The sequence below is a fragment of the Quercus robur genome, chromosome 11, assembly GCF_932294415.1.
Source record: "Quercus robur chromosome 11, dhQueRobu3.1, whole genome shotgun sequence".
NCBI classification, from domain to species: domain Eukaryota; kingdom Viridiplantae; phylum Streptophyta; class Magnoliopsida; order Fagales; family Fagaceae; genus Quercus; species Quercus robur.
In genome coordinates, this window is record NC_065544.1 from 11,139,945 (window position 1) to 11,161,521 (window position 21,577).

The window sequence follows — 21,577 nt, forward strand, 5'->3', positions numbered from 1 at the left end:
AGTATAATGATAGTCTAGGTTCATATCAATTGCTAGTTATTGACTATTCAAACTTCTTAAATCTTGAGCATGAGAAAAATCATACTTGAAGTCTCCAACTCAACGCCATAGTGAAGAAAGGCAAAGTTCAGTAGCTGGCTGACGCAAAAAGGAAGCCTCCTTCAGTAAAATACATGTGTGACTAAAGAGGAAGAAGGCTAGGGTTTTCAATACCCATATATTTACTTATGTCACCTCACTTAGGCTTCATATCCCATAGTATTTATCTTATTTTTAATATCTTAGGTCCAAATCAATTTAATCCATTTAATTGTAAGCCTCCTTTATAATTTACATATAATAATTAAATTAGTATCAAAATTATAGGGTGTTACATCTATAGTAGTTATACCTATGATAATATATACATTTGGGGTATCCCTAACTCTAAAAATTTGAAATCTTCTATCATTTACTCTGCTACTTCAAGTGACTTGCATATACACATTGGAGATCTGCACTTGCACTCATTAGCATTTTAAAATATAATGGAAAATTGATTTCAGTATCATTTCTTTTCATTGCTAGATGCTATTTATTTATTTTTTTTTCCCGTTTTCTTGCACAATTTTCTAGAAGAAATATAAACATATATACTTAGATATTAAATTCGGTTCGGAGTTGGCGTAAAACACTGCTTTTATGTCAGTCAATGAAATCATGACACGTGGTTTCCCTTCAAATTATATAACATTCCTCTGCTTTCCTCTTATTTTTTTCTTTGGATTTTTTTTCTCTCTCTCTCCTTTCCCTCTGTAACTCTCTCTACTAGCGCTCTTTTTTATTTTTTATTTTTTTTTTCATACCAAATACGTTGCTTTCCTTCTATTGTGGAACTTATCTTCCCTGCTGATCCATGCATCAGCACAGTGGGCATTAAATCTGAAAGTTTTAGAGACAGAAACAATGCTTCAAGTTGAAGGAAAAGAAAAGTAACACCAAAATGTAAGCTTCGGCCTAATCCAACAATATTCAACTTGGGTCTTTTGCAAATCTTTCACAATATTCCTTAAACTAATCCAACAATGACAGAAACCCATATCTCAAATTTGCAACTTTTTACATAAACACGTCACATTTCACATCATAATCAAAAGAAAATTTACATCTAAAAGAGAAATCACAAATTCTACAAAGACTATCTTTTTCCAAACTAAAATTTCACAATAAAAAAAAAAAAAAGGGAAAAGGGGTTTTGTAACACATTACAGGGCTGTGATGATGCATTGAACCACCGGCCTCCTTTTGAACCCAATTGGCTTCGGTGCTCTTAGCTTTGCCACGGCCAGGTCCATGACGCATGTTTGGTTTTGGTAGGGTTGAGATGGCGGGAAAGATGTGATTATTTGCTTTTATTGAGCACAGAATGGAGGTGGAAGAATCAATGAAAGGGAAAGTTTGAGACTTTTTGAGTGTTTGATGATCTTTGATGATGATTATGAATACAAACTCTGCTTTGGGTTGGCTGACTTTTTGTGTGTGAGAGAAAATCAGTCACAGATACTCAGATAATAAAAGTTTTGTCTTTGAAAATTGAAAGAGTAAAGTACAGAGAGTTATAGAGGGAACGGAGAGAGAAAGAAAATCCAAAGATAAAAAAAGAGTAAAGTAGAGGAATGTATATCTTGAAGGAGAATCACGTGGCCTGTTTTCATTGGCGGGCGTAAAAGCAGTGTTTAACACCAGCTTCGGGACTAATTTAACCTCATATACTTAAGAGACATATAAGGTCCGTTTGGATTGAGCTTATTATTGCTAAAATTGAAAATTAAAAATACTGTAGTAAAATAATTTTTAAATGTGTAAATAGTACCGTGGGACTCATTTTTAATATTTTTTAATACGTAAACAGTATATGCACAGTGTGTAAACAGTACATACATTGTTCATAACAGTAAATACTGTCCCCCAAAGTCAACAAATGCGAAAAAAAAAAAGAGGAAAACTTAAAACTTTGAAAATGCAGACACCCGATTCAGTGGAATCCAAACAGCCTCATAATGTCATGGAATTGAAAAATGCGAGTGTTTGAGATAGAGATGGTGCATTTATTATGTACTTTGTTCTTATTTTATAAAATTTTGAGCTATTTTGGAAGAAGAAGAGAATAATTGCAATCTAATTATTTATGTAATGTTTTCCATTTACTCAATATTACATTTGTTGCAGATAAATTTATAAAAAAAAAAAAAAAAAACAACTTTTGAGTCCATTTCCTCACATTTTGAAGGCATGCCATTGTTAGTGTTCAATTGAGGACTCAAGAGTTAGAAAGTTACATTTTGTCTTTTTTTCTTGTTCCTTTTTATTCTTGGTTAAAATGTTAACATAATAAATTTGTATCTAATTTTTTATATCCACATTTACTTTTTCGGTTTTATGTTATTTTGGGTTGCTGAGAGTCACGGAATATGAAAAGAAGTTTGTAATATTTTTGAGAAAACATTGTGTTTTTTTTTTTTTTTGGGTCTCACTCTAGCATCCAAACATAGCATTTTGGTAACTTTCTTTTTACTTATTTGTATGTTGACGAGATAGATTTAAAAAATTGGTTTGGGTTGTGCTTCACCAGATTGCCAATGACACATCATATTCTTTCTCATCTTTTAACCTTGATGGGCTTCTGTTCATATATAAGTCTGTATCGTGCATAAGCTGTTAGTTTGTGTTAATGAGTGGCTAAAGAGCACTGGCATTGTGTTAAAATACTCAAAATGCTATTTTAGCACACCTAAAAGCAAAAATTGACCTCCATTGGATGTGCCAAATCAAGTCTCCAGGAGGGATAGAAGCAATTATGTGATATTTTATGCCTGTAAGCTTGCTTCAGCATTGGGTGATGATGAGAAGAAATGGGAAATGATCTATATATATATATATATATATATACACACAAAAGTTGAAGTGTAGTATTTATTATTGTTATGCTCTCGTTGAGTCATCTCATTGCCACATTATTGGCCACATAATTAGTCTTTTTCGTATTTATTTTTTACCATTAATTTTTTGACAATATTAAATATATAAATATATTGGCTTTACAAATTCATCTTAGGCGGTTTAAACTTTACATATTCATCTACTTTACATATTATTTTGCCTCTTCATCTTCCTTTATTTTGGCTCTTCTTATTCCCACCATCTTACTATAAATTTGCCACTCTATCCCATTCTATGTATATTTTTCCCATACAAAAAAGGTTATTTCTTTCTCTCTATCTCTCTCAATTTTTTTTTTTTTCATTTTTTGTTGGATTTTTTCCCCTATATCTCTACCTTAGATTGATGAATATTTGTTGTTTAGAATTCTACTTTTTAAAAATTTTCTATAAAAAAATATTCACTGCCCATAGGAGGATCTCTTATTAGAGGTTCGTTCCTTTATTGTCCTATTATTAACTAATTCATATATGTTCCTTGATGCAAGTATTTTTTTTTTTTAAATCATTTTATTTACATCACCAAATACTTTTAATGAATGGTGTTAGATGTTGATCTGAATTGGGGAAAAATCATATTATAATATGCTACATTTTGTGTTGTTGTCAGATTTTAATTTATTTGGAAAGCAACAGGATAATCTAGACAAGTTGATGAAGAACTGTTAGTGTAGTTGAAGACAATGGTCTTTGTGCAATTTCTTTTCACTGTTTGTAAATATTATGTTTGATATATTAGCGGCAAATTGCTATGTCTTTATTATATGATATTTTTAGATGTTTAAGTAATTGTTTTAAGCATTTACGAATATTTTATATTGTTTTTCTTCTTTATTTCATTAGTGTGTTCTTTGAGATTTTTAGGAAAATAAATTCTATTTTGTGTTTAAAATTATTTATTTATCTATTCATTTTTCATATGTTGGATTAGATGTTAGATTAGATTACAACAAGATTAACACAACACTTTTTTTTTTTTTTAATTCCCTACTTTTTCCCCTTTGGAATTGTACTCTTGGTTCTTATTTTTTAAGGAAAAAGAGTTGCAATCTTTTATTTATTTATTTTTTGAATTGTAGTTTTGTTGAGTTTTATTAATTTTTTTGATAAGTTTCTCGGTGTTTTTGATTGTATGGTAAAAAATTTCTTGTTTGAGAAAAGACAATTTCAAAGGGGAAAATAAAAGACAATTTCTCCTTTCTCTCCCTGCGTGTCTGTGTGTGTTTGAAGATAATGACACCAATAGGCAAGCAAGATTATGTGAGACGTATCATAGAGAGAGCTAGAGAATTTTTGGAATCAAGGAAAAAAAAACAAAGGAGAGTAGAAAATGAGAGAGTTGGAGAAAGAAAGAGAGAGGGGCATTCTAGAATTAAGTGGAAAGTAAAGAAAAAAAAAAAAAGGAGAGGATGGAATCCTATGGATATACGTGTGTGGTGGACAAAATGCAAGAGAAAAAAAGAAAAGAAAAAAAAAAAGGAAACATATGGATGAAAGAAAGGCAAAGAATAAGAAATCACAATTTAAAAATACTATCACAATATTTTCATAATAAATTTTAAGTTATTAGCTAATATTGATGAGTAAAAATATAATTTCAGTGGTGGGTTCAAATTAGAACCATTTGGAAACGTACTTTCTCTTGGGGAAGGAAAAATAAAGCCATACCCAACCATTTAGAAATTTCCAGGTAATGACAAGCTTTCTACACTACTATTTTAGTATCATAGAGGTAGATTAAATAATTTTTTTCAAGTAATGCTACGTTTACGATGTTTTTATTATAGTTTTATAATAAATTGTTACTAATTCTAATTTAGTCCTATTTTTATTATTATTTTATCTACCAATAACTTGTCATCTAAATGTAAAATTGTTTTGAAAATTTTATTAACAATTTTTTTTTTGAGAAGGAAAATTTTATTAACATGGTATTACTTTTTTTAATAAATATTTTCAAAACCACTACTTTTATAATGTTAAAATTACACACGTTCCTATGCATTGAAGACATGGCCACATGGTGAACATCATCCGGCTAATAATCTACCCCAATGCAAGTCTTTTTGACTTGACTATTAAATGGAAATGTAGTTTCTCTTGGGGAAGGAAAAATAAAGCTGTTTCCAACTATTTAGAAATTTTCAAGCAATAACATACTTTCTAAACTACTACTTTTTATTTTTTATTTTTTTATTTTATGGTTTCTAAACTCCTATTTTAGTATCATATAGGTGGATTAAATAAATTTTTTCAAGTAATGTTATGTTGACAATGTCTTTATTATAGTTTTATAGTAAATTATATGTGATAAATTGTTACTAATTTTAATTTGATCTCACTTTTAACATTACTTATTTTTATCCATCAATAATTTGTCATTTAAATGTGAAATTGATTAAAAATATTGTCGATGCATTTATATATATATATAAATATTTTTTAAACCAATAACTTTATAATGTTAAAATTACACGCGTTTCTATGCATTGAAGACACAGGAAACATCATTCTGTTAATCTAACCTGACACAAGTCTTTTTGACTTGACTACTAAATGGAAACATACTTTATCTTGGGGAAGGAAAAATAAAGCTGCATCCAACCATTTAGAAATTTCCAAGCAATGACTTGCTTTCCAAACTACTATTTTAGTATCATAAAGGGAGATGAAATAATTTTTCACAAGTAATATTACTGTTCACAATTTCTTTATTATAGTTTCATAACAAACTATATATAATAAATTGTTACTAATTTTAATTTGGTCTCACTATTAACATTATTATTTTTTATCTACCAATAACTTGTATGTGAAATTGTTTTAAAAATATTGTTAGTAGTATTACTTTTTTAATAAATATTTTCAAAACCACTAAATTTAGAATGTTAAAATTACATCATATTGAGGGTTTTGTTTTGTGTGTGTGTGTGTGTGTGTGTGTTTTTTTTTTTTTTTTTAATTTACTTATCACTTATCAGATATATCAACATTAATTGAGCATGGACTTTCCTGAAAAAATAAAAATAAAAATCGATCATGGACGGAAGATTCGAATAAAAACGCTACATAATGTTATAAGTACAAGATTAAAATTTTAATTTTAAAAAAGTTTCCAAAATTAAATTTTTTATATAAATGACTAAACTTTTAGTACGTGAATGGTTTTAGAAAAAGAAAAAATGAAAAAAGCGCACCAACTCTGAAATCTCTTTTATTTTTGTTGTTTCACTTTTACCTTCTCTCTCCTGCTCTCACTTTTACCTCCCTTCTTTGCAAACCCAATTCAATATCAATCTTTTTAATTTGGTGGTTTTTGTACGGGCAAAGTGACTGAAACTTTTGGTCATTGATCCATCTTCTTCTATGGCCACTCAAACAGCTTCCTCTTCCTCTTATTTTCCGAAATACGACGTGTTCCTTAGTTTTTATGGTGTTGACACCCGCAAGAATTTTACAGACCATCTCTACGCTGCTTTGAAACAAAGAGGTATTATCACCTTCTGAGACGATGAGAAACTTGAGCGGGGAAAGTATATTTCTCAAGAGCTCTTAAAAGTAATAGAAGAGTCCAGATTTGCAATCGTCGTTCTCTCAAAAAACTACGCTTCTTCAAGGTGGTGCTTGATTGAACTAGTAAAGATTGTTGAATGCATGAAAGAGAAGGAGTTGATAATTTTGCCGGTCTTTTACCATGTGGATCCCTCTGATGTACGGAACGGTAGATTTATTTTTGATGTACGGAACCAGATGGTACTATTGTTAACATAGATGATGTGCAAGCATGGAAAGCTGCTTTGAAAGAATTCGGTAATATAGCCGGATGACATGTACAAGATAGGTAACACTTTACATTTGTCTTTTGCAGACTACTTTTGTTCATATTATTATATCAGTGTCATAATTTTCTACTCTTTAAAATTACTACGTCTTTCCCGTGGATTAACTTGACAAATTTTATTTACTCTTTTTTTGTCACGCCCCAAACCCAAAGGGGTCCAAAGCATGAGAAATACATCCCAAATATATCTGTAGATTTTTCCTTTTTTGGAAAGCCAAACTATAGGAGATCTTTGTTTTCCTTTCATTTCCATAGGATAAGAATATATAACCATAATCTCCACATTACATGTTAGAGCTCTATAACATATTTACAAACAATAACTAAAAATTATGTGCCTCCACATAATACATGAATATATATTTCAAAGCTCTTGGATTATACAAAGTCACAATCTTATCAAGAATAAGGAATCTTAGTATCAAGTCTATGCCTACCATGCCTAAGGTTAACAAACCTCAAGTAACCAACCTCTAATAGAATTAATTAAGGTCTCGTTGAACATAACAAGATCGAGTCACCAACCATTTACAACAAGAGTCTCCAAATTTAAGATAGCACTCTAATCATCACCAGGGAAGTAAGCTCCATACCCAAGGTATAGCTAAGAAATCTGAAAAACTGTTAGAGGGTGGGATGAGCTAACGCCCAGTAAGTAGCATAATTAATGGGGGTGGGGGAAATGCAAGTTTTATGATAATGAACAGTTTACAAAACATGTTTTAGTTTGGGAAATTGCTAACTTAATACTGCAATATCATTTGTAATAATAATGTAACAAGAATGATTAAATGATGAAACACAAAGTTTCTCAAAATAATACCATAAAACTATATATCATAATTTGTGAGCATCAACAATATAATTTCCAAAGCCATAATATCTAACATAAGGTAAATTATCACAAATATACCACACTATCACATAGATTGGTCAGGGGATCCACCCATTCACAACTGGCATGATATTGTCCTCTCTGGTATGCAGACTCTTGGTCCCATGGACAACAGCCTCACCCATACTCTCAAGGTTTTTCTCTCCCCCCATGGGCAGCAGAGAGAGTGCGTCAAATAGGACTTCTCTTGCATGTGGTCTCTTGGCCCCATAGGTAGCAGTCTCACCCACACACAATCAATAAACCTCTTCCCCCTATGGGTAGCAGGGAAGAACGCGTCATCCAAGATTCCAAAGTGAAAGAGCACTGACCTGAATTTGATTCCATTGTCACAAAGACTATGGAAACCAAATCGGGTGATCATCGGGAAATCACACATGACATGGTGTTAAAACCACATAAACTCATAGGTTACATTACCTTGAAACACATAGTTCATATCTAGGTAGTTTCAGAAAAACCTTAAATAATCTAACTTCTACAAAATTTGTAAGGTTTTCAATTTCATTCTTGTCAAAAAAAATTTCTATCAATTTCCCATATAACAAGACAAAATAAGCATTTTTAAATTTTCTAATATACCATAAAATCCAAGATTTCCTTATCAAAGATTAAATAAAAGATGCTTATTTATCCATATCAACAAATTCATGCATTTCCCCAAATGCAATACCAAATATGATATAATGCACTTTCATATATAATCATATATATATATATATATATATATATTAAGGTTACGACACAATAGTTTTTAGGAAGATATAATTTCCATAGGTAGTTTCCAATAGTGTGTCTAACCCAAAAACATCATTTATGCAACATGTTTATTTTTCCAAAAATGCCATTAAAAAGCTACTTACCTTGCAACCCGCAAAAAGCCTAATTCTCCAAGCTCTAAAGGAGATTAGCTAGAATGTCAACAATATCAAGCAAACCTAACACAATAAGCATAAAGTTTAAAATTGTATTTAGCTACAATTTAGGAATTGCCAAATATGCACTTAATTAGGCAAGCCTAGTATTTGACCTCATTAATAATAATACATCTCACTTCCAAAGTTTCTCAACAATTTGATTCACAAGGCATAAACTCCAATTTATAAAGTTAACCCATTTAATATCATCTTTAACATTATGACTAGCTTCCAAAATTTTACACTGCATCATTAAGAGACCCATGAAAGCAAAATCAAAATATCCTCCAAGACAAAGAATTTAGAACTTTAACTAACTCCAAATAAACCCAATGGCAATGGAAAAATTAAATTTACCAACCATCACATGTTATAACTCAAAACCCCCAAATTTTCCACTATACATAAACCTTAGGTAATCATCATTAACGCAAACCATAAACCCACTCATCAAATACTTCCACCAATACAAAACCTATACATATAAACATATAAATATTACTTCCAATGCTCATAAATCACATGGATATCATTATTGAAGCTTAGATAAAAATAACCTCAAGCAAAAGTATATAAACCCACCAAAAAGATTAGAAACTTTTACCTCAAATAAAAGATGAAGATGCTTAGAGGTTCCTAAGAATTTTCTGGTGACATTGCCGGAAAAATGATGGTGAAGATGGTGGCATGGAGGTAGCGGTGGGAGAGGATGAGCAAGTGATAGAGAGGAGTGTATGAGAGAAAAGAACAGAAAAGAAAGAAAAGAAAATAAGAAGTGAGGGATGGCCGGCCAAGGATAAGAGCAAATGAGTGAGATGTGTGGTGGGGTTAATGTGTTAGGTGGGGCACGTGTGGTCCCAAAAAAATCTGACCGTTACTTTTTTTTTTTTTTTTTGACTTGCTGGGACGTTACATTTTTAGTCCAATAGAACAAGAGAAAATTTTAAATTTGGTCACTTTTATGTATATTATGACTTATGAGATTATTTATGCTCAACTGCTCAAGTTGGACTTTGGTTGAAGAACTTTTTTTGAGGCATGATAGTCTCTGTTACTGAATTAATCAATTTAGACAATATTTTTTGAAAATCACATAAACTTTTATTGATAAACAAACTTCAAGACCTGTAAACATCCAGTACAGAAACCAAGTCTTGAGAAATGGTGAGAAAAAAAAAATGCAAAATTAAGCAGAGACCAGCGAGCTAGAGCATTTGCTGCTGATCTATTGGCCTCTCTGCCTACCAACAGAACATACAACTTGGTAATCTGCATTCTATAAGTGAATTGCCGAGTCGAGGAATCTTTTAGCCTCAATCATTGTCTCGCTAATTTACATTTCTTGTAGAATTTCTTTGATGGACAGTCAAAATATTCTGGACAAGTATACAGGCAATAAGCATAAATATATCATAAATAATTCAACTACTACATTTGTTCTTTTTTCTTATTGTGAAGATTAAAGAAAAAGAAAAATGGAGTATGAAAATTAAATCCAGGAATCATACAACAAATGACTTATTAAAATTAAGCACACTCTCAAGTCTCAACTCATTAAAATGTTAAAGTTAGAAGGAAAAATGTGGTTCTCACTTGACTGTATGACGTCAGTCAAATCAAACCTCAATTACGATGCTATATTATATACTTCTTGAATTCCCCTTTTGCTACTGAATGAATCTAAGATTGTGTTTTGAATGTTTTGTCTAATGTATTTATACTATACTCTACAGTCATCAAATTTATTGTTATGCTGTCTTCTTTGCAGGCCTGAATCAGAATCTATCCAACTTATCTGTAATTTGATACTTAACAAACTCCGATCCTCAAGTAATATATCCCAGGAGCTTGTTGGAATAAAATCCCGTGTGGGAGAAGTGTTGAATTTCTTTTTAGATGGTTCGGGTGGTGTTTGCTTTGTAGGAATTTGCGGGATGGGTGGAATCGGTAAAACGACTCTTGCACTAGAAATTTATAATAGAATTTTATGTCATTTTGAAGCTAGCAGCTATATTGCTGATGTAAGAGAAAAAACTAAAAATCAACATCTAGTTTCTTTACAAGAACAACTTCTTTCTAACATCCTTATGGCAAGTGAAATAAAGATATGGAATGTTCATGAGGGGATCAATATCATAGGGAATGGACTACGTGGTAAGAAGGTTCTTATTGTTCTTGATGATGTTAATGGAGAAAAACAATTAGAAGCATTAGCAGGGAACCATGATTGGTTTGGTCCAGGGAGTATAATCATTGTAACAAGCAGAGATAGCCATTTGTTGAGAAGATGTGGTGTGCCTGACATATATGAAGCAAAGGGGTTGAATAAAGATGAAGCTTTGCAACTCTTTTGTTTGAGTGCTTTCAAGAAACCCCATCCTAAAGAAAATTATGAGGATTTTTCCATGTGTTTTGTGAATTACACTAATGGCCTTCCTTTAGCTCTTAAAGTTTTAGGCTCTTTGTTGTTTAACAAAAGCAGAGATGAATGGAAATGTGTCATTGATAAACTAAAGGTAGAACCTAATAAAGCAATTTTGGATATTCTTCAAATAAGTTTTGATGGGTTAACGGATACCCAAAAAGAATTATTTTTAGATATTACATGTTTTTTCAAAGGAGAGAACAAAGGTTGCATAAGAGATATATTACAAAGTTTTCGTTACTATCCAGACTACAATATTGGTGTTCTTGTGGATAAATCTCTCATAACAATTAATGAAAATGGAACTTTGTGGATGCATGATTTGCTACAAGAAATGGGTCAAGAAATAGTTCGTCGTGGATCTCCAAAAGAGGCTGGTGGACGGACTAGGTTATGGATTTATGAGGATATCCTTCATGTACTGAAGAATAATACTGTAAGTTGACTAGTCTAAACCTAAACTTAGAAATATATTCTTATAGATTCTTTTAAGGATTAGCAATTATTCTAAATTCATTTGTCTTGGTTATTAGGGAACAGAGGTAGTTGAAGGCATAATCCTAAACATACCTATTCAAAATGAGGAGCTTTTGGATGCTGGAGTCTTCTCAAAGATGAAAAAAATGAGATTGCTTAAAATGGGTGATATGTGTAATGTGAAACTACCACAAGGCCTCGATTATCTTTCTAATGAGTTACGCATTATAGAATGGCATGGATATCCTTTAAGTTCCATGCCAGCCAATTTCCAACCAAACAAGCTTGTTGAATTGAAAATGCATTGCAGCGGCATCAAACGACTATGGAATGGAATTATGGTTAGATTTTCACTTATTCAATTTTGTATTTTATTTATTTTCATTAAGGCTTGAGTTTATCTAATTATTTATTGGTTAATAACAGAATTTAGATGAGTTAAAACTCATTGACTTGCGTAACTCTCAAAACTTGATTGAGACCCCAAATCTAAGTGGAGTCCCAAAGCTTAAACAATTGATTCTTCAAGGTTGTACAGGACTGTCTAAGATTCATCCATCTCTTGAAAATCTCAAACAGCTTGCTCAATTAGATCTGAATGGTTGCAAGCACCTTGAAAGCCTTCCACACAAGATCAACTTGGAATCTCTTAAAGTTTTTATTCTTTCCGGATGTTCAAAACTAACGAAGTTTCCAGAGGTTGTGGGAAATATGTTATGTTTGTCTGAACTTTATTTAAATGAGACCGCTATAAAAGATCTACCATTATCAGTGGAGCTTTTAACTGGCCTTATTAAATTGGATATAAGAGATTGCAAAAACCTTTCAAGTCTTCCGAATGCTTGTTATAGTTCAATGTCTCTAAAATTTCTCACTTTATCTGGTTGCTCAAAGCTTGATGCACTACCAGAGAATTTGGGGGATTTTGAAGGCTTGGAGGAGTTAGATGTGAGTGGAACTGCAATAAAATACCTACCTACATCTCATCTTAAAAATCTCAGAGTACTGTCTCTTCGTGGATGTAAGGGGCTATCACCTAAACCTTCGAATAAACTCTTTAGTTTTCCTTCAATGCAACAGAGAGGAAGTCCAGATCCCACTGCCATGTTAGAGTTTTCTTTATCAGGCTTATGGTCTTTGACTGAACTAGATCTAAGTTATTGCAATCTTCAAGCAATTCCCAATGCTTTTGACTGCTTGTCATCTTTATTGAAATTAAATCTAGAGGGAAATAATTTTGTTTCGCTTCCTAAAAGTATGATTCAACTATCTAATCTAAAAGATCTTGTTCTGAGTTGTTGCAAGAATCTTCGATCATTGCCTGAGATTCCATTAAACATTAAGTATATCGATGCAACACAGTGTACCTCGCTAGAAACATTATCATCAGAATCAGAATATGATTTTCAGCCAGCAATTCGGCTTCTCAATTGCGTCAAATTGATTGAGAATCAAGGCTACAGTAACATGTTATTAACAATTCTAAGACGTTATTTCATTAACGAAAAGGTATCTCTCTCTCTCTCTCTCTATCTCTCTCTCACTTGTGAAGTTCTAATCATCATTATTTGCATATTTCAGCATTACCGTGGGCAAGAAAGATTGGCACATTATATCGACATTCCTGGAGGTGAAATTCCGAACTGGTTTTGCCACCGAAATGTGGGGGCTTCAGTGAGTCTACAAATGCCTTTAGGTTATTGTAACGAGTTAATGGGAATTGCTGTGTGTGTTGTTTTTGTATTCCGCCAACATAATCCATTAGACCAACTTGATTTTAAGGATTGGGGACTTCATAGATTTACACATGAGCTTTCATGTTCCATTGAATCCAAAAAAAATCAAATTGACGAAGTGGCCCATGGTTTTTCTGAAAAATTTGGTAAGATTGAACGGCATCACCTTTGGCTGCAATATTTTCCCTCTCAATTCTTCAAAAAGGACTGGAAAGACGTGTTGAGTAAAAGCTTTGCTAATGGATTCAGTGATATTGAGATTAAATTTAAAACTTGGGGTCCAGGATTGGAGGTTACAAAATGCGGAGCCCATTTGGTATTCAAGAAAGACGTTGAAGATCTCAAACAAACTATTGTTGGGTCTAGCAAAAGCTGCAGCATCACTCCTTATGAGGATGATTTTGACGATTCAGCCAGAGATGCCATAATTAAGGAAAGCCATGACAACTATGATGGGGAAGGGGCTGGATGTAGTGGAGAAGGTACCTCTAATGATGTAGATGCACCACAACAAAAGTGGATACAGCATCCAAATGGGCCCAATCTAATTGAAAATTGGTTTGGGAATTTCAATTAATGCACACAATGACAAGGTAACTCGGATAAAGAGGCCATGCAATGCCAGCGGCAGAGATGATCGTCCTACTGCCAGTAGCACGGGGTTTGGTGCTACTACTGCTACCACCAGCACCACTGCACCATCTTTGGGTGTCAGGACTTTATTCTGATGATGATGATGGAGTGGAGGTGGGTTCAGCAACTCAAAAACTGAAAGATTCCAGAAAGTATGTCATTTTCAAGTATCCACTTATTTTCTCATGTGGGTTTTCCTTTTCCCAGAAACTGTCTTTTTTTTTTGGCACACATTTGTTTCTTGTATGTGACTATGTCTCTGTTTGGCTGCAAGGAAACTTGAGGAAAATTAATGTAGAAAGGGTAAAAAACTTATGAATTCTATCTCATTTGATGTTTTAGTTTTGGGGAATTATAATGCTTGACTAATATGAGCTGAAATAGTGGAGCTAGACTTGGTTCTTGAGTTCTCAACTTTCTGGGTTCCCTTTGAAACATATAAATTTTGTTTTCTTATCCCATATTTTTAATAGAATCTGAAAGATTGACAAAATGCTGGGGTTTTTTCTTATGGTTTTGTTGTCTGAACACATAAACACGGCTCAAGCAAGCCAGTTGTGTTTGGCTTTGCTGGCAATTTCTTTCCTTCACATAAAATGCAATTTTTTCCGCAAGAAAATAGGAGCTTATTATGGGTTACATTGTTTTGTATATATGTTTTCTGAAAGTACCAGTTGGAGCTAAGCCAGAAAGCTTTGGAGAGAATATAATTGTATATTTGGGAAAAGGTTGTGGGACGACCCACATTGCTGTACTGCTTATACACAAGCTGGGTCACTTGAAAAGGAAGCCCCAGAAGAACATATGCATCTTTTTTGCCCCTAAAGTGATTCAGTTTCTGCTGGTAAGCTACTATTTATCATGTTGGTTTTGTAATTTAATGTTCAGTTTTGGGTTTTATTTAAGAGTGAGTCAATTTTTCATTCGGAGCATTGCACAATAACGAAGTGGTGTGCTTCTTGGCTTGGCTGAGGTGGTAGGTCTGTAGAATGTGAAAAGAGGGTTGGGCTGTTGGTTTTTAGTGCCTATGTATGCAATTTCTCACCAAGATTCTAGATTTTAAGAAGGGGCTTCCAGATTCTATGCGTTTCTAGTTCACCTTGAAAGGGAGCTTGGCATTTAATAAATAGAATGATGATTATAGTATGAACACATTACTCCTTGAAATATATTAACAAAATCAAAATAAGCCCAGACTACCAGAAAATACATGAGGCTCAATTTTCTAGCATTGAGGATTCAGTTGCAGGAAATTGGCCAACCTTGATCGTGCGGAAGGGCTTACTCTTCTATCAGCATGGTGTTATGTAGAGTTTAAGCAAACAATAAGGCATTGGTGGCCCCTTTATTTGATAATTGAGGTCTCATTTGTCCATTAATGATTGATAATAGCTAATGAAAAATGCAAAACTGTAATTATAAGGCAAGATCTAGTAGAACTTGAGGCTCCAATGAGGAATTTCGCATTGAGAGGTTGAGACAATCCTTGATCCCATTCTTAAAGACGAGGGAAAAAAAGCTTTGGCGGAAATATATTGTTGGTCCCTAAAGTCACTAGTGAGTGCTTTTAATTTGAAAGTTTCAAATAGTGCTATTAGTCCCTAAAGTTTCACAAATGAGCCTGATTGATCCTCCGTCCACTTCCATTAATTTCTAGCCTATATGTCTTAAGGGACAATAAGGTGAAAATTTTTAAATGGCATGGTGTATATGTGTGTGTGTGTATATATATTTAAATGACATTGACACATGCATCTAAGGCCTGAAACCTTTTCTATAAAGATCTTTCCCCAAACAGAATGAAAACCTCTTTGCCAAACATTTGGTTTAACTAATTTGGGGCAGTAGAACTTCTTTGTTGGAACAAAAAACAAAATGCCCAACCATATACCAATGGTCGAATAGGAGAAAAGATTCAAGGTTTGGAGCACTAGACCCTTTTATGATTTTTTTTTCAAATATTATGCAAAACCCAAAGTGAAGATAAGAAAAGTAAAAAAGGTTAATAATCAACATGCTGTATAAAAAGTTCTCTTCTGCTTCCATCCGGTGAACACATATTGTATGAATCGAGAAATTAAAGACAGACTTGCTCAACTGGTTGGGGCAAAATGATGCAGCCAGTAATGTTAAAGTAATTGTAAATTCTGTAATCAGCCATTTAAGTTGGAATTGGCGCCAAGCCAGATCTGATGATCTGGTTAACATTCAAAGCAAATGCCTTGAAATTGTTTTTTATACTTCTCAATAAGACTCAGTTTCTAGAGAGGCCTCTAGATCTGTAGATTGTAAAATTGAAATGAACTATTCTATGAATGTGGCCTAATAGAAATATTTAGGAAAGACTTCTTCAACTCTGTTTTTTCAATAAAGGTGTTGCTGTGTTGGTCATTGGTATATGGTTGAGCACTAGACATCCTTTTTGGTGAAGAAGATTTCATTCAGTTTTGGGAAAAGTTCCAAATAGAAACGGGTTTGCTCTTAGTTGCATGAGTTATTTTTTTTAATAAACAAATTAGTTTCCTTGTTATTATAAAGATGCTACTGTATTGCTTTGTTAGACGCATGCAAGAAAACTTATGGAGATGGACAGAGGGACCAATAGTGCTCATTTTTTAATATTTAGGGACTAATAACGCTCATTTGAAACCTGAAGAATTAAAAGCTTTCGCTACAGTGTATTTTAGCCACAAGTTTTAAAAAAATCTCTCCACTACTTGCATAGCTACCTTCATAGCTTCTTTGCTCTTTCTTCTTAAGTTACTTGTAAGCCATCCTCCCTCTAGTCTTCTGGTATAAAAAAAATCTCGTTTTGTTCTTATTTTTCTTTGTGATTAGGTGAGAGATAATAATTATTATTATTTATTTTTTTTTTCCGTGGATAACTTTGACTCACATTAGCACTGCCTCATTTTTTTCAAAAATGAAACTTGTGTATTTGCTCTGTTTACTTTTTTTTCCAATCAAATTTCCCAAAGTTTAATACTATTCTACATGATCTGCCATGAACTGTTTGATCTCCTATTGCCAGTGATTTAATTTAACAAGAAACAATGCTTCCGAATGAATCAATATTTGAATTTTAGATTGATCTAAACAAGATGTTTATCATTAGATGAAATTCATTTCTAGGAACACTTTTTTGTGTGTTAACTTCTGTAATTACTTTTCCACTGGTTGCCTCCAGGGAGGAATGATGGGTGTAGTAGTTTTGGTGTCACTACAAAGAAAGTCGTTGGATCCATAGGAGGTTTCAATAGTCAGCTACTAGTCAGGATGGATGGTGCAGAAACGTGGACTCCCGTCTTGTAAAAAAGCAAGATGAACAACAGATTTGGCAAATTCAATCCACTGTAAGGCTTCGCTTTATGACAATTGGGACATCATTCGTGAAGATGTAGTGGAAAAACATTTTAGACCACTAAAATCATCCAAACACTCTGTATAAATACATGTTTTCCTCAAAGTGAAATTCCAGAATGGTTCAACCATCAATGCATGGGCCCTTCTCTGGCTATCCAGCTATCTCAAAATTTCAGTATTGATAGTGACTGTAGTATTTTACTATTTCCCTCCTAGCCTGCTAGAACATAAAGTTGCATGGTTTTGGTTAAATTCTTCCATACGGTTGGGAACCTTTGGTTGATGACTACTTGTTTGTGCCTCCCTCGCTATGCAGAAAACTAATATTTATATGCATTGGTTTAATGAGAAATTCTTGACCTCACTTTTAGTGTTGATGCTATCTTGCATGACGTGTTGTAGATTTATTGTGTTTCAACTATATATAATGCAGAATGCAGATTAACTGTACATTGGATGGTGTATTTTTTCTGCTATGGTTGTAGACTTGTAGGATTGCACGACAGATTCTCATGGATTTGGCTATGTGACATTTATATATCTTCTAATTAAATGATCTGATATTCATGCTGTCAGAAAGTGCTTGCAGTTCAATATACCCTTATTGGAAGTACACTTAGGTTAAAGTTGTTACCCCAAAGTAAAGTTCTGTTCCTAGCTTCCTATGTTAAAAGAATTCTTCTCTTCTTGTTGGTGGATATACAATTTTTTGGATTTACAGCTTTCTGTTCCCATTTTCTTGTGATGTAATTGTATAAAGGAAAAAAAAGACTACAAATAGACTGGCTATAAATTTGGATGATTAGGCATGTCCGTATTTACAGATGGTGGATTTGTTATCTGTCTTGACTCCTTAGTCATCAAAATGAGATTAATAATATCTGTTTAAGTTTTGCCCTTTTGGATCCAAATAAACATTGCATTTTCTGTGTGTTCTTCAAAAATTAATGTGCACATATAGATAGAATTCTTAGAGATTTGGCTGTCAATTCTAATAAGTTGTTGTATTTGTAAAATGTTTTGTTCCTCTCCATGCATAATTCCATTAGATGGCAATAAGAATTAATCTCCTTAAAACTTCCCCCATTTCTCCCCCCCTTTCGATCCCTTTTCAATGGTTTTTTCTGAGGGTCTCAATGTATTCGGTTTTCAAGGTGGTGGCTTTGTTCTAAGCATTATATATGTGTAATGATTCAAGAATAAAGAGCACAAGGTGGCAAACAAATGATCTAATTCTATACTTTAAGACTTTGTGTTAATGAGTCACTAAAGAGCACTGGCATTGTGTTAAAATACTCAAAATGCTATTTTAGCACACCTAAAAGCAAAATTTGACCTCCATTGGATGTGCCAAATCATGTCTCCAAGAAGGATAGAAGCAATTATGTGATAACAGTGATATTCCATGCCTGTAAGCTTGCTTCAGCATTGGGCGATGATGAGAACAAATGGGAAAATTTCCCAGGGAAATACTCTCTCTCTCTCTCTCTCTCTCTCTCTCTATATATATATATATATATATATGTAAAAGTTGAAGTGTAGTATTTATTATTGCTACGCTTAGTCATCTTATTGTCATGTTATTGGTCACATAATTAGTCTTTTTCGTATTTATTTTTTACCTTTAATTTTTTTACAATATTAAATATATAAATATATTGGCTTTACAAATTCATCTTAGGTGGATTAAACTTTACATATTCATCTACTTAGGGGTGTGCAGCCAACCCGTTGACCCATCAAAACCGACCCAACCCGAGGGCTTGGTGGGTTGGGTTGGGTTACAAAATTTTTTTTGATAGCAGTTGGGTTGGTTTTGGGTTATAAAGTTCCAAACCCTTCAAACTTGACTCAACCCACCCATATATTTAATAACTAGCTCTTCCTCCTCTCCTATATAAAAACTAATATCAATGTATATTAGTTCATATATTAATGTATAACTGAGTTGGAATATTGGTTCATATATTAATGTATATTTTGTTTATTAACTCAGGTGGCAGTTGTGATATATTTTTTTCTGCACAATCTAATAATAATAGTAACCAAAAAAAAAAAAAAAAACTGTCCAACCTATGGGTTCAACTCGACCCAACCTGATCCATGTGGGTTGGGTTGGACTTATGTGATGGGTTGAATTTTTTTTAACCCACAAAGGTGGGTTGGGTCAAAAAATCCCCTTAATCAGACCTAACCCGACCCATGCACACCCCTAACTTTAATTTTGATGTTATAATCTATATAATAAATCATTGGAAAATCAAATAAAAGTATTGTCTATATATATATATATATATTCATCTTGAGTGGTTTTAACTTTACATACTATTTTGCCTCTTCATCTTCTTTTATTTTGACTCTTCTTATTCTCATCATCTTACTATAAATTTGCCACTCTCTCTCATTCTATGTATATTTTTCTCATACAAAAAAGGTTATTTCTCTCTTTCTCTCTCTCTCTCTCTCAATCAATTTTTTTTTTCATTTTTTGTTGGATTTTCTTTTTCCCTGTATCTCTACCTTAGATTGATGAATATTTGTTGTTTAGAATTCTACTTTTTAAAAATTTTCTATAAAAAAATATTCACTGCCCATATGAGGATCTCCTATTAGAGGTTCGTTCCCTTATTGTACTATTATTAACTAATTCATATATGTTCCTTGATGCAAGTATTTTTTTTTTTTTTTTATCATTTTATTTACATCACCAAATACTTTTAATGAATAGTGTTTGATGTTGATCTGAATTGGGGAAAAATCATATTATAGTATGTTATATTTTGTGTTGTTGTTAGATTTTAGTTTATTTGGAAAGCAACAGGATAATCTAAACAAGCTAATGAAGAACCGTTAGTGTAGTTGAAGATTGTCTTTGTGCAATTTCTTTTCATTGTTTGTAAATATTATGTTTGATATATTAGCGGAAAATTGTTATGTCTTTATTATATGATATTCTTAGATGTTTAAGTTACTGTTTTTAGCGTTTACGAATATTTTATATTGTTTTATATCTTCTTTATTTCATTAGTGTGTTCTTTGAGGTTTTTAAGAAAATAGATTCTATTTTGTGTTTAAAATTATTTATTTATCTTTTCATTTTTCATATGTTGGATTAGATGTTAGATTAGATTACGACAACATTAACACAATACTTAAAAAAAAAAAAAAAAAAAATTCTCTACATTTTCCCCTTTGGAATTGTACTCTTGGTTCTTATTTTTCAAGGAAAAAGAGTTGCAATCTTTTATTTTAATTTTTTTTTGAATTGTAGTTTTGTTGAGTTTTATTAATTTTTTTAGATAAGTTTCTCAGTGTTTCTGATTGTATGGTAAAAAAATTTTGGTTTGAGAAATTTTGTTTAAAACTAAAAGAATTTTTTTTTAGATTTTATATAATTTTTAATGATACACAAAATATTATAATTAAATTTTATTAAAAAATTAATATTTTCACTAACTTACCTTTTGAATTCTTGAGAAAAATTGTATTGTTTTGATTTGGTACGACAAAAATAATATATATATATATATTAAATTTGTGATTGTCCTTATAATAAATTAAAATATGATTATAAATTACATTACTATTTATTAAATTAGTCTAAAATGAAATAATAAATAAATTTAATAAGACCACTCTAAAAATTTATCAATCACAATGCCCAAGGTTCGCGACTAGTTAAAGATGTTTGGCTGGAAATGTTGGGTCATGCTGCTACTGCTAGCCAATGTAAAGGAAGACTTTTTGCTTAAGTAACTTTAGACGGGGAGGGGAGCTACTCGCTCATGTATGGCTTCTCATGGCAGATTTTGGTTTAACGGATCGCTTCCAAATACCACGTATAGTCGTGCAACCGTTGAAGTGATTTTAAGATAAAGTAAAAATCATATTAGTACCCCTGTTTGTATTTACTAGTGATGTGCAATATATTTCAAATATTTTAGGGAAAATTACATTTTATTCATGTGGTTTGCTTGAAAAACATTTTAACTAACTCTCTCTCTCTCAAAAAAAAAAAAAAAAAAAAAAACACTTTACCTACTTGTGGTTTAAAAATTGACCCTTTACCCAGTTGAGATTAGCTCCATTTGTCCCTTGTTATCCACTTCTGTTAAAACGTTACCCACCTCTGTAAAAAATATAGGTAAATTTGTATTTTTTACCCTTTTATGTCTCTCTCCTTTCAAAACATAAAAAACTAAAAAATCAAAAGAAGATCTAAAAGCTAGGTTTTGTGAAAATTAAAACCTAACTTTTACATCTTTTCATGTATCCACTTTTAGATCTTCTATTTTAACATATTGCCCTTAGA

General features: G+C 32.2%; 2 protein-coding genes and 1 long non-coding RNA gene across 3 annotated transcripts in view; 1 reads left to right on the forward strand and 2 right to left on the reverse strand.

The window, feature by feature from the left end:
- LOC126706936 (TMV resistance protein N-like) overlaps positions 1 to 17,715 on the forward strand; it is a 48,002-nt gene extending 30,287 nt beyond the window's left edge. Inside the window, exon 7 of the mRNA XM_050406521.1 lies at positions 17,090 to 17,715. The gene's annotated coding sequence lies outside the window, so the exon portion shown is untranslated. The remainder of the gene's footprint in view (positions 1 to 17,089) is intronic.
- The window catches only part of LOC126706938 (uncharacterized), an 81,027-nt gene that overhangs the window by 51,505 nt on the left and 7,945 nt on the right, over positions 1 to 21,577 (reverse strand). The gene's annotated exons all lie outside the window — the stretch shown is intronic.
- LOC126706939 (uncharacterized) lies at positions 7,135 to 9,409 on the reverse strand. The gene is made up of 3 exons (XR_007648770.1): positions 9,236 to 9,409; positions 8,578 to 8,652; positions 7,135 to 8,052 (listed from the first exon to the last, which is right to left on the reverse strand). It is a non-coding gene; the product is annotated as an uncharacterized LOC126706939 (long non-coding RNA).